This window comes from Castor canadensis, chromosome 15 (assembly GCF_047511655.1).
Source record: "Castor canadensis chromosome 15, mCasCan1.hap1v2, whole genome shotgun sequence".
In the NCBI taxonomy this organism is placed as follows: domain Eukaryota; kingdom Metazoa; phylum Chordata; class Mammalia; order Rodentia; family Castoridae; genus Castor; species Castor canadensis.
Genome location: NC_133400.1, coordinates 74,249,541 through 74,265,554, shown reverse-complemented (window position 1 = coordinate 74,265,554; position 16,014 = coordinate 74,249,541). Strand labels below are relative to the sequence as shown.

The 16,014-nt window shown below is 45.6% G+C and overlaps 1 non-coding gene across 1 annotated transcript; it reads right to left on the bottom strand.

Annotated features, from left to right (window-relative positions):
• Positions 1-452: 452 nt before the first annotated feature.
• On the bottom strand, positions 453-583 carry LOC141417744 (small nucleolar RNA SNORA51). The gene has a single exon (XR_012442381.1). It is a non-coding gene; the product is annotated as a small nucleolar RNA SNORA51 (small nucleolar RNA).
• Between the last annotated feature and the right edge of the window lie 15,431 nt (positions 584-16,014).

Sequence of the window (16,014 nt, the reverse complement as noted above, 5' to 3'; positions counted from 1 at the left end):
GTTGGAAGATGAATAATTCTGCAAGACACCACCAGAGGGAGCCAAATGACTGCTTTAGAACACTTCACCGGCTGGTTTTCCTTTTCTGGAGACTGCTGGATAGAATCCATTGAGCTATCTTTCTCCCTTTCCTCTTCTCCCCTCCACCCCAAGACAGTTACAAAATCAGAAGTAATCATCGTAAAAGGAATGCACATTCCAGGTTCTCTTTCTTAGACCACAGATATTAAACAACCCTGCTGTGGTAAAGCACTTAAGCATGAAGACTGTCTTTGTAATAGGTAGCAATTAAAAAGATCTTGCCTTAGGAAAAAAGGATATGGTGGATATATAGTGAGGACGAAATCCAGGCAAGTTTATTGGCCAGACTGAGCATGGTAGAGGATGAGACTTATTTACTGAGCTGATGGATTTTCATACATTTTCAACTAACAACATTTTTTTCTCCCACTCCACATCTCCCCGTTCACAATACAGACAGGGCCCAGGGCCTGGGCTGCGGTGTGTATGGGGTAGGTTTACTTTGCCTCCTCTTTCTGTACAGAGTAAGAACATAACCCATGCTATGTTGAGGCAGGAGGCCTCAACTACTTTTAAGCATCTGTTTCACAAGGGGAACTTGACAGTGAGTTGTTCTTCCTACGTTGTGAGTAGGGTCAGCTCTGCATTAGGAACTGCCCAGACAAATCCATCCTTCCCACTTCTGTCCGACTTTAGGTGTTGGAGGCTATCTGTCTCATATCCACTGACATTTCTGTTACTGGGGATTTATAATCCAGGAACTGTTGGGAAAGTGACTTCAGAATCCAGCCAAATTCCCACAACAAAACCCACCCTCACCTTTCTACCACAGTCTGGGGCAGTGGATCCTTCTCTTTGACCCCATACTCTGTGAACTATTATAGCTCCAATTGCACTAGACAAGTATTTTCATTCTGACTTCCCTATTAAACTATCAGCTCTTGTGGAAAGAATTTTGTCTAGAACTCAAAAATGTATGCTTTTTTTTTTTTTTTGCGTTGTGGGGTTTGAACTCAGGGCCCCAAGATTGCTGGATGGACACTCTTACTGCTTGAGCCATTCTGCCAGCAGAACTCAAAAATTTAAGCACAAAGAACAAATAATCCAATCAATAAATTGTTAAACACACTGAACAGACACTTCTCAAATGAACAGTTGCAAATGGCCAACAAATACATGAAAAAATGTTCAGCATCTTTTTCCATCAGGGAAATGCAAATCAAAACTACACTGAGATTCTATCTCACCCCAGTCATAAACAAATGCTGGCAAGGATGGTGAGGGGGGCTACATGGGATACCCTTCTTCCCTACGAATGTAAACCAGTACAGCCGGAATGAATATCAGTAAGCAGGTTCAAACAAAACTAAAAATAGAACTACCGTTTGATCCAGTTATACCATTCCTGGGTATATTCCTTTAAAAAATATCAACATCATTTGATAGAGGCACCTGCACACCCATGTTTATTGCGGCAGGGTTCACAACAGTCAAGCTATGAAATCAGCCTAGGAGCCCATCAGTGGGTAAGTAAATGGAAGTTCACTGTATATAATGGGGCATTATTCAATAAATAAGAAGAGAATCATGTTAGTTGCAGGAAAATGAAGGGAACGTTGTACTAATGAACATCACATTAAGTAAAATAAGCCAGACTCAGAAATACAAGTATCACAATGTTTTCTGTCACATATGGAACCTAGATTGTTTTTTTTTGAGATATGAAAGTAGAAAGGGATTATTTAAAAGGGGAGGGACCAGAGGAGGGGGGAGTACTTTCTCTTGAAAGCAATGGGGAAGAATATGATTAAATATGATGTGTAGTGTAAAACCCATTATTTGGTATAATTAATATACACTAATAAAAGTGAAAAATAAGGGTGAGGTCTGCGATAGCTTAAAATAAAGCTGGCATTCTGGGGAGAAAGGAATTGTTTTGTCTTCGTTTTCTCCAATAGCCTCAGAACCTACCACGATGCAAGGTATGTACCAGAAGTCAATCAATGTTAATGAAATAAATATCTCTGTACCAGGTATAAAATAACAGGAACTAAGCTCACGAGTAATCACTATGTGCCATTCTCACTCAATCCTGGGAAAAGCTCTTTAACTAGGTAATACCTACCTCTGTTATCTCCATTGTAAAACTGGCAAAGCTGAGGTGGTGGGTGAGGAGGATGGAGTTAGCTTTTTCATAGTCACAGGAGTGTAAGCTGAGATTTGGGCTTGAAGTGGAGGCTGATGGTAGAGTCTGCATGTCCAATTTGATTGATTCATGACTGATGAAACCTTGACTAGGGTACCATGCTACTTACCTGGTCGGACAAAAGGCTAAACTGCTGGAAGAGACTTCCTCCTCCAAATATAGTGGCTTAAAGATCCAAACAGCATTTATTGCTCACTTGTGCAGTATGTGGGGTGAGTGTTTCAGGTCAGTGCTGCTCTCCCTGTGGTCATCCAGAACCCTAGACTCCCCCATCTCCGGATCCTGCCACTCCCAAGGGTCTCGTGTTCTGTGTGGGAGAAGCAGGGCCACACTGGTTCCAGGTTGTGTCCTGTAGGAAAAAGAGAACTGATGATGTCATTTTGCAGTTTTCCTTCCCACAGCTGGAAGGTTTGGGACTTTTAGGCACAGAGAACTCTGGAAGACATTCTACAAGACTGGAAATACACTCTTAGGACAAATAAACACAGAAATCGGGCATCTATCTTAGTGGTGCTCACTGCCAAGGCCAGGAGAATCTAGCTAGCCCCAGGTCATCTACTTGGGCCTCTGGTGTCAGGCCTGGTGACTCGTATGCCTGGCTGGTCCGCATCAGTCACTACAGCCATGTAAGGAGGCTCCTTTTCTGGGAGCTGTTGGCTGGGAATGGATATATCTTGGTCACTTTGGAGGCTTCTTAAGGACACCCCAAGGTCACAGGAAGTGGGGCTGTGGTGGGGGGCCGGGGATCAAATGGGTTTGAAAAGAAAAAAAAAGAAAATAGCAGCAAGCATACCATTTCTAAAAAGAATCCTTCCAGTTATGCTTCGGTATGGGTCTTGTCTCTGCTGGGCTCCTTATAACTCTTAAAATGTCAACTTTCCTTTTCCTTTTTCTTTTCCCTTACCAAAAACAACCTGAGGACACAAGGGATAGTTTGAACCAGGAGAAGAACTGTCATTGCTCTAACTGAATTTTAATTTTTCTTTTATTGGAAATTGAAACCAGGTCCTGCACATGAAGCTCTGTACCACTTGAGCCATACCAGCAGTCCTTTTGTTTTATCCTATTTTTGAGACAGAGTTGTGTGAACTGTACTCTCGCTGGCCTTGAGCTTTGGATCCTCTTGTCTCTGCCTCTGGAGTAGCTGGGATTACAGGTGTGAAACCATCGTTGTCTGTGGTATTTCTTTTGAACTCTCTGGCAGAAAGAAAACAGAATGATTTAAGTAATAATTGAACTGTTATCTAATTTAAATTATATTATTTAAATCATTCTTATTTGCAGACTCAATAATAATAGTAATAATAATAATAAGCCAGCAATTACTTAAGTTCCTCATAAGTATCAGTCCTTGGGTTCTTAAGGAAGATGAGAAGGGAACTTTGTTAGGAGGTCGTACACATGAAATAATTTGAAATATGAAAGACAAACTTCAATACCCATGCGGGCAGGAGTTAGGAACTGTACCTCTGTCCTATCAGAGTTCCAGGAGACAACAGTGAGAACCACAGTTAAAATAAAGAAAAGCTGGGATGAAGGTTTAGAGACTCTGTCTCAAGAATTCTGCCCAATCTGCTCCATAAAGAGGGCATCCATCCCACACCCACCCAAGCAAGGCTGGTCCAGTGCCAATGAGGCCAGAGGGCAGGAACGGCCAAGACTCCGGCCTCATTACAGGACAGCCAGCCCCACAACAGATGCAGCCCCACCCAAACAAGAGACTTTGGGGACAAAGGAGAGCTAAATCCCTTGGCCTCCCCATCCCTCCACCCCTCCTGGCATCACTGGAGTCTCAAAGGGACCAGGTGGCACTGAGGGCAGTGCTGCCATCAGTCCCTGGGAACTGGCATTTTTAATCTGCTCAATTAGGGATTTGACCAACACTTCTGGCTTCCATTTTCCAGGCTGCCAGGGAGAAGGTGCAGACAGCCACATGGGCTCTGTGTTGCTGAGCACAACCAACAAGAACGACAACCTCCTTAGAAGGATGAGCTGGCTGACAAAAAGCCCTGAGGTGCCCAGCTCTTCCTGGCCTTCCTCCTTGGCTCTGGATGCAGGGTTGTAGTGTTCAAGGTCGGGGCCGTGTGTCCTTTTCCTTCACCTCTAAATCAGCCTAGTAATAGGTAGCATCTGCTTTGGCAAAGATGAAAGCAATATGCAACAATTTTGTAAGCCTGACACCTGGTATGTAGAAGGACCAATGTTAGTCATGATGAACCCATTGATTTCTAGTATTTCAGTCGCTCCACCCCTTGGAACAACAGTTAGACAACATCTCTTGCTATAGTTTGGATCTTGGATGTTCCCCCATTTAAGCCCATGTGCTGAAAATGTTGTCCCAGGGTGCTGCAATTGAAAGATGGTGGAACTCTTAAGAGGTGGGGACTCATGGGAAGAACTGAAGTCATCAGAGCATGCTCTTGAAAGGAATACTGGGACCCCAGACTCTTCATTTTTCTCCTCTGTTTCCACTTCCTAGCCACCACAAGGCAAACAGACCTCCTCCATCACGTGTTCCCACCATGGTGGACTATGCTACCCAAGGCCCAAACCAACAGGGCCAAGCAACCATGGACTAAAACCACTGAAATCATGAGCTAAAACAAATCGTTTTTCTTTTGAAGTTGTTCATCTCAGATATTTTGTAACAGTGACAAATCTGATTAGCATATCGCTCCTGAGGTGCAAGCAGAGGGCTTCAAATATACACTGTGAAAAGCACTCAACAGACCAGGGTCCTGGCAACCAATCAAGGCTGTTGCCTAGAACTGTCTGGAAATTGACAGAGCTTTACAATAAACCCAAAGATGTTGCTTCCAGGATTGGAACACATAGTCAAATCACTTACACTTTGTCTCACCAGGAGGAAATGGGGATTACGAGGTAGGGAGCTGTCTTTATATCCCAGAAGTTCAGCCTCCAACACTTCCCTCCTTGTACCCAATATCTCCTCCCTTTTTTGCAAACCCATGGCTCATTAATCAACCATTCTGCAACCTAGGACCTGTGGTAAGCAGAATCATTCCCCAATATGTCTACACCCTAATCCCTAGAGCATGTGTGTAGGTTAGGTTACATGGCAAAAGGGAATTAAGGGTGTGGTAGAATTCAACTGATCAGCTGACCTTAAGATGGGAAGACCCCTGGATGATCCTGGGGGCACCAGCACCCACCATCCTCCATGCTTTTCCTTTTACCCTTGGGTAACAGACTAGTCAAGTGCTGATAGACCCCTAGGCCCTGCAAACAGGGATAAAATCCCACATGGAAACCCTTAGGGAGAGCCTGCCCAAGGAGACACAGAATGGCCTAGACATTGATGCTGGGGCAGGGGGCTATAGGTGTGTTCAGGGGTTACCAAGAGTACTTGTTCTCTACCTGACAAGCCTTCAGTTCTTCAAATGCTTTTCCATCATGGAGTCCATGGCCCCAATGTTTAAGAGATTATGTATGTGTCAATTTTTAACTAATTTTCCGAATTTTATTGGCGATATATATGACTTCCAATCAGAGCTTGCAAGGAGCATGAGGTAGCCAGAACTCTCACAATGAATTCACAGAATTCCAGGCAAAAACAAAGCCAAGAGGCTTTAGAAATTCTATCTAGTCCTAACCTCAGTCAATGTTTGGCTCTCTAAGGTTTTAGTATTTAAAATATAGATTGAGTATGCCTTATTTGAAATACTTGGGACCAGAGGTGTTTCAGATTTCAGAGTTTTTTTAATATTTGAATGCACATAATGTCATATCATGGAGATGGGATCACATCTAAACACAGAATTCACTTACGTTCCATATACACCTTATACACCTATCTTGATGGTGATTTTATACAATATTTTTAGTTCACCTGCTTTTTGACCACCACATGAGATCAGGTGTGTAATTTTCCACGTGTGGCATTACATCAGTATTCAAAAATTTGGGGGTCTTGCATTTTCAGTGTAGGGATGAACTTGTATGTGGTACAGCACCATTACCACCTCTATGACTTCCTAAAAGATACAGGTTGAGAACTACTGAATGCTATCTCTCTTGTGTGGTCCACTTACATCTAGAATTTGACTCCTTTGTATATGTAATTCAAGTGTTATTTCTGACTGCCTTTCAGCTCTGTGCGTAGTGAGGGATTTTCATTGTATTGGGATATTCACACCCAAATCAGTTTAAACTTTTTTTGGTGGTACTGGGATTTGAACTCAGGGCTTCACACTTGCTAGGCATTAAGCCAGTCTGCCCGCTCCCCAGATCAGTTTATATTGTCACCTGGCAAGTGCTCAGCAATGGTTTCATCTACTGTGAGCCTGGGGATCCCATAATCTGATAGTAAGGCTGTCCTCAAGCTTTCCCTGGGAAGGGAAAGGCAAAGCAAATCCCTTGGAGTCTTCTTTTATGGGCCATATGCTCCCACTCCAGACAGAGTTAACACACATGCTTCCTGCTCATGGGAGAGTGCACTGTCAGATCCGCCCCCCGCCCGTGGGAAACAGTTTGGCACTGAATCTACCGAAGTTAAAGTCGTGCACAGCTTGTGACCCAGAACTCCCACTCCTAGGTTTATCCTCAAAAAATTCTGCGTGCATACACTGAGAAGGCTCCTATCAGCATTAGCCACAAGAGCCCGTGCTGCAATCATCTGTGGGACGATGCTAAGTAGTGGTGAATTCACACAGTGCAACACTTGGCAACAATTAGTGGATTTTGCTAGGAAAGAAAACAGAATGCAAAGGAATGTTCTATGATTTCATTTACATAAGGATCAAAAAGTAGATGAAATACCGGTGTTTAAGGATTTAGACTTAGAAGGCAACATTCAAAAGGAAAAGAATACCATAGAAGTTTGAGAATCATTGATAATCATTTGATAATCACTACTGTGATTGGGATTGGGAGGGCACGGCAGGGGCTTCTGGGTCCTGGCAACATTCTGTTTCTTCATCTTGGTGGTGCTTGTCTTGAAATCCTTAATTTGTGCATTATATATATATATATTTCATTGCGTGCCTTATTTCACAATTTTAAGAGAAAGTTTGAAACTTTTATGCTAGGCTATTTCCTTAAAAAACAAATTTCTTTAAATTTATTTTTATGATTTTTTTGCATTATAAAATATATTCTTGAGCATAAAAGAACATTTGAAAAAATTAGAAAAGTGTCAGTGGAGACATTACTTCTAATTCTTTCTACCAGAGACAAATAATGTCAATATTTTGGCATATTTCTTTCCAGTCATTTCCTATGACTAGTTGTTGATGTCTTTATTTTTCATTTTAGATTAGTTATATTTATTCAAATCTACATTTTACTATTTTTCAATTAATGCAGAGTTTTAAACATTTTCAAAATTATTGCAAGCCCTCTTCATGACTTTTAACAATCACAAATGTCATTTAATGATGTTATTTGACTGCATTAGGTTACTTCCTCTGTTCCTACTTATAAATAGTGTCACACAGCAGTCTTTTCCATATTTCACATTATTTCCATAGAAAATATAATACCTTTCTAAGGCCCTTTGAATAAAGTATGTCTTAAGCTGGGGCATGGTTCAAGTGGTAGAGTGCCTGCCTAGTAAGCACGACGCTCCAAATTCAAACCCTAGTCCTGCCTGCCGACCCCCCCAAAAATATCATGTCCTTTCTCCAAGAAAGCTTAATGAGTTCCAACAGATTATCCTAGGCCGGTGGATAACAGCTCCTCACATAATAGGCTGGTTGACCTACTGCATGGAGCACAGCACTTCTCAAATGGCTGCTCTGGTCCAATGATATCACTAAAATTGATTGATGTCCGTTTGTCCATCTTCTCCCTGAGATGTATAACCTGGTTGTGGCAATGGTTAGATTTAGGTGTCAACTTGACTGGATTAAGGAATACCTAAAAACTCGCTACCACATTACTTCTGGGTGTGTTTTTGAGAGTGTGTCCAGAGAAGACCAGCATGTGATTCAGTAGACTGAATAAGACAATCTGTCCTCAACGTGAGCAAGTTGCACCCAATCAGCCGGGGTCTAGGAAAGAACAAAAACCAGAAAAAGTCTGTCACCAGAGCTGGGGTACACTCTCTTTTCTTTATCCTTGGACATCAGAGTGCCAAGTCACCCAGTCTTTGGACTACAGGATTTACACAGAGGCCTTTGTACCCTTGGACCTTCATCCTTGGACTGGTAATACCATCATCAGCTTCTCTGCTTCTGAGACCTGTAGACTAGAACTGAACCATGCTGCTGACATGTCAGGGTCTCCAGCCTGTAAGACTCTGTAATCATGTAGCCAATTCCTCTAATAAATCCCCTCTAATTTATGTAACTATGTAACTATCATCTATCTATCCATCAATCTATGTATCTAGATATCTATCTATCTATCTACCTGTCTATCATCACCTACTATTTGGTTCTTTTTTTTTTTTCAGTGGTACTGGGGTTTGAATTCAGGGTGTTGTGCTTGCTAGGCAGGCACTCTACCACTTGAGCCATTCCACCAGCCCTGGTTCTGTCTTCCTGGAGGACAGATGTACTTAGGTCATCCAATAAAATTCTCTGAAAGAGTAAAGTTTTAAGTTAGCCAGTGAATCTCTAAATGCCTAGCACAACAATTCCAACAAAGTTTTAGAGTCTTCATTGTAAAACTGGAATATTAATGCCTGTTTTGTATGTGAGCAAACAATGAGATAGTACCTGAAAAGTGTTCAGTATAGGTCTTCCACATAACAATACACAAAGCATACCAACTTCCTACAGGCATGAAGCTTGGAACTCATCTTTCTCTCCCAGTGCTGACAAGGTCAGGAAAAGAGAGGAAGAAGAGGGAAATATTCAGGAAATTAAATAATAGCATAGAATCATGACTTCCCAGTTTATTTTGTGAGGAGCCAACATTTACAGGATGCAGTTAGAGATGGAATTGACCCAAACTTACCTTTACTTGGGATGCCACTGCACCTGGAGTTCCTACTATTTGAGTCATCATAAGGATTAAAGCATTGTCATTAGAAGGGTGAGTTATTTGCTTCTTCTCAGATTTGCCTGCGGTAGTGTTTTTCCAAAGGTGGTTATCAGACCAGTTTAGAATTGTCTAATGTATTAGGTTAGGTAAAGACAGATGCTATAACAAACCATCCTTAAGTCTCAGTAACTACAGCATAAAGATTTAGTTGAATGTGCATTGGTAAGTTGGAAAGGGTAGGCTTCCTTATGCATTCATCCAGGGGCCCAGGTTCCTTCCATCTAATGTCATCTAAGGCATGAGTCCTCCACGGGACCCTCTGTACCCAGATGGCACGTGACAAAAGGAGAAAAAGTCACTGGGAAGGATTTCAAGTCTTCAAGGATCAATGCTAGAAAGGAAGTACATACTTCTGCCTGCATTACACCAACCAGGACTCAATCACACAGTCTCACACAACTATAGGAGGGGCTCTAGCAAAGAGGAAAAGGAAAATTTTAGCGATCTCATTGCATATCTAGGGTATTTGTATAATGTGTTCCTTCCCAAATCATAAATACATATGTATATACTCCTCTGATGCTACCTATGTTGAATCAGTCTGGGAGTCTACACAAGGAGGTTGAAACATGATATTCATGGGTACTAAAGCAGAGGCACTGGCCCAGAGATGGCTTTTATGGTTCCAGCACTAAGGTTAACTAACACCTCTTCTTTTACAAGGACTGTCATGAAGCTTTCCTTAGATACTCGGCTGGGTCTCCACAACATTTTCAGAAGGTACAACAACTGTAGCATAGGGCAGGTTGCCTCAAGATTCCCACATTCCATCAAGGACATGGTAAAGAAGTTTTTGGCAGTCTTTTTCTCACCACTATAGTCTTACTTGGATAAAGGGAAAATTAGGGGCTATGGTGAGTGTCACAAATAGGTGCCAACCCACACAACTCAAATCTACTTGTTTTAGGGACATTATTGATGTCATCATTCAAGTCATCATTTTATTGGGAGACCTGGAAGAATTCCTCTCCAGTGTTATACCACAAATAGTTGTGCTTTTCTGAGAGAAACCAGTTTACTTTTATCTCAGACACTGTGATCATGACATTTTTTTCTGTTTCCTCTTTGCATTTGCTGCTGGGAAGTTTGGAGCCATCTCTAGCCAAGTGTGTAGAACTTAATCCCAGCTATATCTTATATTTCCTAAATTTAACCCAAATATTATCATTACTTATTTTTCTTATCCCATTAAGGTATATTTGCACATATTGTTTGCTATCTATTTAGAATGAGCAGTTATAAATAGATTTTAAATGACTGACTATGATATTGTGACAAAAAAATAGAAACATTGGTCTTTTGACCATACTTTATCCCAAAGGAAATGTTTTATACAAATGGCATGCATGTGCCCTTCATCACTGGGTTTAACCAGTACGGGCTGAGTTTCTTCAGATACCCCAAAATGGGCTCATTATTAAAACTACATGTAGATCACTACCCAAGATCACCTGTGCCAGTCATCTCTTTTCCTGGGATGGAATCATCTCATTCTAAGCCAGGAGACAGTGAAGACCCGAGTACCACCAGGGAGTAGAGTCAGGTGAACAGCTCTTGGCTTTGACAGACTTTGTTCTTTGTCCAGACTTCTCCACAACAATGTATAAATCAAATGGTAAAAGAAAGCCAGAAAGAATTCAGGTATCCTTAAGATACAGTAAGACTACTGTTAAGTAAATTTTCCCTCATTGAAATTTAATAAGTATATTATAAAGGGGATATCTAGATTAGCATTCAGTTGACTAAAATTCATTGGGCAGTTGGTTATGCTCCAGTCTCCTCTCCTCTCCTCTCCTCTCCTCTCCTCTCCTCTCCTCTCCTCTCCTCTTCTCTCCTCTTCTTTCTCTCTCTCTCTCTCTCTCTCTCTCTCTCTCTCTCTCTCTCTCTCTCTCTCTCTCTCACACACACACACACACACACACACACACACACACACAAAATAAGCACACAAGGTGTGATCCGTCTTCTAGTAGGTGGTCAATGGTTTGAAAGTAGTTTCCTTCCCAGGCGCAGCCTTTACCTTCAGCACCAAGGCCAGCGCACCTGGCTCGCCAGAACCTTCCTTCTTCTGGCACTCTTGCTCCCAGAACTGCAATAAAACCAGTTCTTTCTCAATGAAAAGCGCTTTCCTAACTCACGACTTGTGCATCTTTGCTCTTCACGCGGTGCTCATTGTTACCAGCAGAAAAAAAGTTCGGCGAAATATGAAAATGTTCAATGTATTGGAGACCTGCTCCCTTGCACGCAGGCACACAAACACGCACGCCTCCAGGGTGAGCTGCATGTTGTTTGAGTTCTGCCCTCGTCACTCCTCAGGGTCCAGCCCCTCTTTGTCCGGGAAGCAGTCAGGAAGAGCCTTCCTTGCTTCTTGGTGGGTCTCATCAAGGAGTGATTCCTGTGCGAGGATGGAGGTAAGAGGAGCGCAAGTACTCAGGCCTTTGGCTTTCTGAGGTTCATTCTTCCGAAGACCTTTTTATCCCGGAGGGTTGTGTATTGCTCCTGACTTTAAAGTTAACAGGTAATAACAATCTACCAAAAAGATTGCCATCCCCAATTAACGTAAAAATTCTGTGAGGAAGGCAGCTCTTCATTAGTTCCCATTTCGTGGATGAGGAAACTGAGCCCGAAGTTAATACTTGCCCATGCTAACACAGTAAGTCACTGACGAAAGTGAACACCAAAGCCGGATTTCCAGAGTTCTTTTCTACTGTTCTTTCCTCGCAAGAGACCTATGCTTGCCCACTGTCTCCGGCTCCGCAATCCTGCGCCCCACCCTCCAGCCCGATTATCTGAAAACCGAGAGTAGAAAGTCGAAAGACATGGAAGGAAGTGAGGCCGCGGATTCCTTCCTCTTTCTTATTTTCTCTCTTAGAACCCCAACTCGACTGTGCTCTTGCTGGGTGACAACCCCTCATCTGCTGCGGCTCTTGGCCGGGGTTCCGCGCGCCTCCAGCTGTCCCCCACTCCCTTTTCTTCCTAGGGTCGCCAGCCACAGAGCGCAGGGCCAAGTTGGCGCAGAGCAAGAGTGACCGGGTGCCCGCGCTGATATTGTAGCCTCCCTGGGCGCACTGACCCGAGCGTTGCTTCCTCTCGCTCGCCAGGTGCGGCTGTTTGTTCCGTAGCTCAGGGAACCGCGCGGAGGCCGGTGAGCAGCCACTGAGCCGCTGGCTGCTGTGCGAAGCCCGGCGTCTCCCAGCTCGCTTCCTGGTTAGTGCCAGGGAGAAGCGTAGGGCTCTCCTCACCCCCTCCCCAAGTGCGCCCGGGCGCGCTTCCATCTGATTAGAATGTTTTTTCCATCTGATTAGAATGACAGTGGCTTTCAGGTCATTCATTATGAGAATTTTAGTCTTAAAAGAAAAAAAGTCTCACTGTAATTGTGACTTGTAATAAATGCAAACTTCTGGTGCCTTCCTCTGCGGTATGGAAGACAGTAAAAAATGTGTCTCGTCCAAATGTATCCCCTTTCCCCAAGCCTATTGTGAAGTCAATCGCTAACAAAGGGGACGTGTGAATATTCAACACCGAGTCTTTCAGTTGTATTTTCCCGGAATCTCTGAGTCGGCCCTTTTTTTTTTTTTAATTTAATGAGCGAATACCTGTTTAAGTTTTTAAAGCACATGGAAATCGCCCGCGAGCGACCATATAATTTGATTTGCCAGGCAATCTGCAGAGCGATCGCACATCATTTATAATGTTCATTGAGCATTTTGCCTAATTGTGTCTGTCTCTGAAAGGGCAGCGCACCCCCTCCCGACCGCGAGCAGCACAAGTGGCGACATTCCCATGGAGCGGCCGCGCCGCAGCTTGCCGCATTCAGCGCGGGCGGCCTGGACGCGCGCATCCCCGCCCCGGCGACCGGGCGCGCCTGACACTAATAGCTCGCGGCTCAGGTACGAGCGGGCGCCACATTTGACTCCATTCAATTCACAACCGGCCGTGCTTGCAGGTGTCGCCTTTTGAAACCTCCATTCAGGCGGCTGCTGTTCACTTCTCGCTGCGCCGCGGGTTCTGTAGCAGCGCAAGAATGGGGCTGATTATTCCTGTGCCCACATGCAGCCCCCACATGCCCCCACCCCCGTCCGACTCCAGCTTCCCTCGCCAAAAGAGACGTTTAATTAGTTCTGGGGCCTCGGAGAGTCAGCGTGGCCGACAAAGCCCGGATCCCCAGGTAACCCGGTTCCCTGTGGCCCGGGAGGGGGCGCGCGGCGCTAGAGAACCGACCTTGGCCGCGCTTACTCAGTGATCCTACCCTCCGTCGGCTCTCCCCCGGGCGGATGGCTCGCCTGCTGGGCTTGGGTGGCCTCAGCCAGCGCCTCCCGTGGTACTCTGGCTCCACTCGCTCTCGGACACTGCGTCCTCTTCACGCCTGTCCTCAGGGCCAAGTCGGCAGGGAGATGGAAACTTGGTGTTCTCTCGCATACATGTCATCTCCCCGTACTCCATTTCGGGGAGACACTGGGGCGCTTTGCTCTTTGCCTTTCTGTGCGTCTCGGCGCCTCGTGGCACACTGCTGGGCCTGGGTGATGGCGAATAGCCCACCTAGCCACCGGCACTAACCACGCTCCCTTCACAACCGAGGCTCGGGTACCAGCCCAGAACTCTCACATCAGTTAATAGTCCCAGCCGTGGTCTGAGTCACTGGACCACCTGCGCCACAGGTACATCCACACCCAAACCCACCCGGCCCTTGAATGGCTTTGCGCATCCGGCTGGGGCTAAGCCGTGACCGCCGAAGAGCTGAGATCGCGCCCTAGGGAGTGGGGCTTTGGCTTTGCGGGGACCCAGAACGCCCACGAACCGGGAGGCCGTTATACCTTCGGGGCGGGGTAGGGGTGGGGGGTCCCGTCCGGCCTTATCATCTGATTTCCGCGAGCGTCCAGGACTGCAGCACCGCATTCGTTCCACTCGCTGTGCTCTGTGAACGGGCGGCGGGCGGGCAGGAGGCCCGGCCGGGGGCGGCCGGGTGGTCCCATTCCCCCGCCCCCGCCCCGCCGGCCTAGCTAGAGCACAAGTGTTGCGATTCCCACGGACCGGCTTGCTCTGCGGCTGGAGGCCCGGGCGCCCGGGGCTCGGGAGACGTGGCGGACACAGAGGGGTTTGTAGACACGGTGACCTCCGCGCTCCGACTCTGAAAGGGCCTGAAAGGAGTCGTTTATGGTGCATTACCAGTCAAGGGCTCAGGTACCAGCTCCTTGTGTCGGGAAGCCCCGGCGGCCGCCCGTGCTGCAGGTGTCGGCTACACAAACGCCCCGGGAAGGGGAGGGAGTGAAGGCGGGAGGGGCAGGAGGGGCCTCCCGCCTCGCCCGCCACTCGAGCGGTTTGGCTCTTTCTCTCTGTGACTTAGCAGCGAGCACCGGCAGCAGAGGGTCCTAGGCGCTAGGAGAGAAGGCAGCGAGGGGTGGGGCCCTCAAGAGCGTTATTCTCCAGCTTCCCTTGATGGGAAAGGCTTTGAGCTTCTGCCTAACCCCATCCCACTTTCAAGGCTAAGGGCAGATGGTGATCTCGGGGAAGCAAGTTCCCCGAGGAAGGGACATTTTGCCAGAAGTTAGGCTGCTTGAATCCGCCCGCCTTGCAGAACTGAACTTGAACTTCCCAAATAGGAAGCCTCTGCTTGCATACCTTCCTAGGCCCGGGGAGCGGGGGCGGGGAATAACTGTTCTTGGTTAAAGAGGTAGCGCTTTCTCCAGTGCCATTCTCCACCCAGAAAAAGCGAAGGAAGGCCCATGATCTACAACAGCTATGTCTTCAGAGGGACACTCTTGTTCTCCCTCCGTGCTTCCACACCTCAGAAGCCAAGAAGTCAAGCCCCTCAAGTTGACTTCTAAAGCAAACCTCAAAATACTTTTTTCTCCTAGGGAGGAGATTGGGATTGGAGTTTACTTCCTAAATTGGCCCTCCCAAAGCTCTACACAGCTCAAATACTGAAAAAGTAAGCGCGCGCGCATACACACACACACACACACACACACACAGACACACACACACACACACACACACACACACACACTACTGCTGTGTATTAAGGCATTTTGAAGAAAAAAAAAAGAGTAAGATTGTTTAATGATTTCCAGGGCCGACTTGAAAAGCAGGATGGGGCAGACAGACGGTCCGGGTGCGTCTGAAGGGAACTTCCAAATTTCTAAAGGTTCTAGGGAACTTTCCACAAGTTCTCTGTCTTGTTTGCTGACTGTGTCTACTGTTAGCTGGAAACTTCCTTTTCTTTGTTGTGGGTCACCACCATCAGATCTTATTGTGCCTAAAGTCACAGGCACCATTTGTCTCCATGCCCAAAGCAGAATCTCAGTTCTTTTACTTGTCACTTTTCCAAGCCCCACATTTAGCAAGTCACAAATCCCAGCAATTCTCTCTTCAGAATACTGCTTCCTGTCTAGTTCAGGCCCGCACAGCCCCCAGCTCCTGTATGGCAGTCTCTGATTGGGCTTCCTCACTGCAAGCTTGGTTTTCTCACACCCATCCTCCACATAGAGCCTAAGCATCCTGCTTAAGTGACAATTCTACTCCCCTGCTTAAAATTCCTTGATGATTCTCCATTATTTTCCTCAACCCTCCCACCCCCAAGGCACTGGGGATCAAATCCTGAGCCTCATATATGCTAGGCAGGCACTCTATCGCTGAGCCATACCCCCAACCCCATTCCCTGATTATTTATAAATTATTAACATGAGCCACTTATTCCTGTTGTGCTAACCAATTACACACATTATAAAGAATGCACAAGACACAGATTTTGAAAGACTGAGACACACATATAGATGACA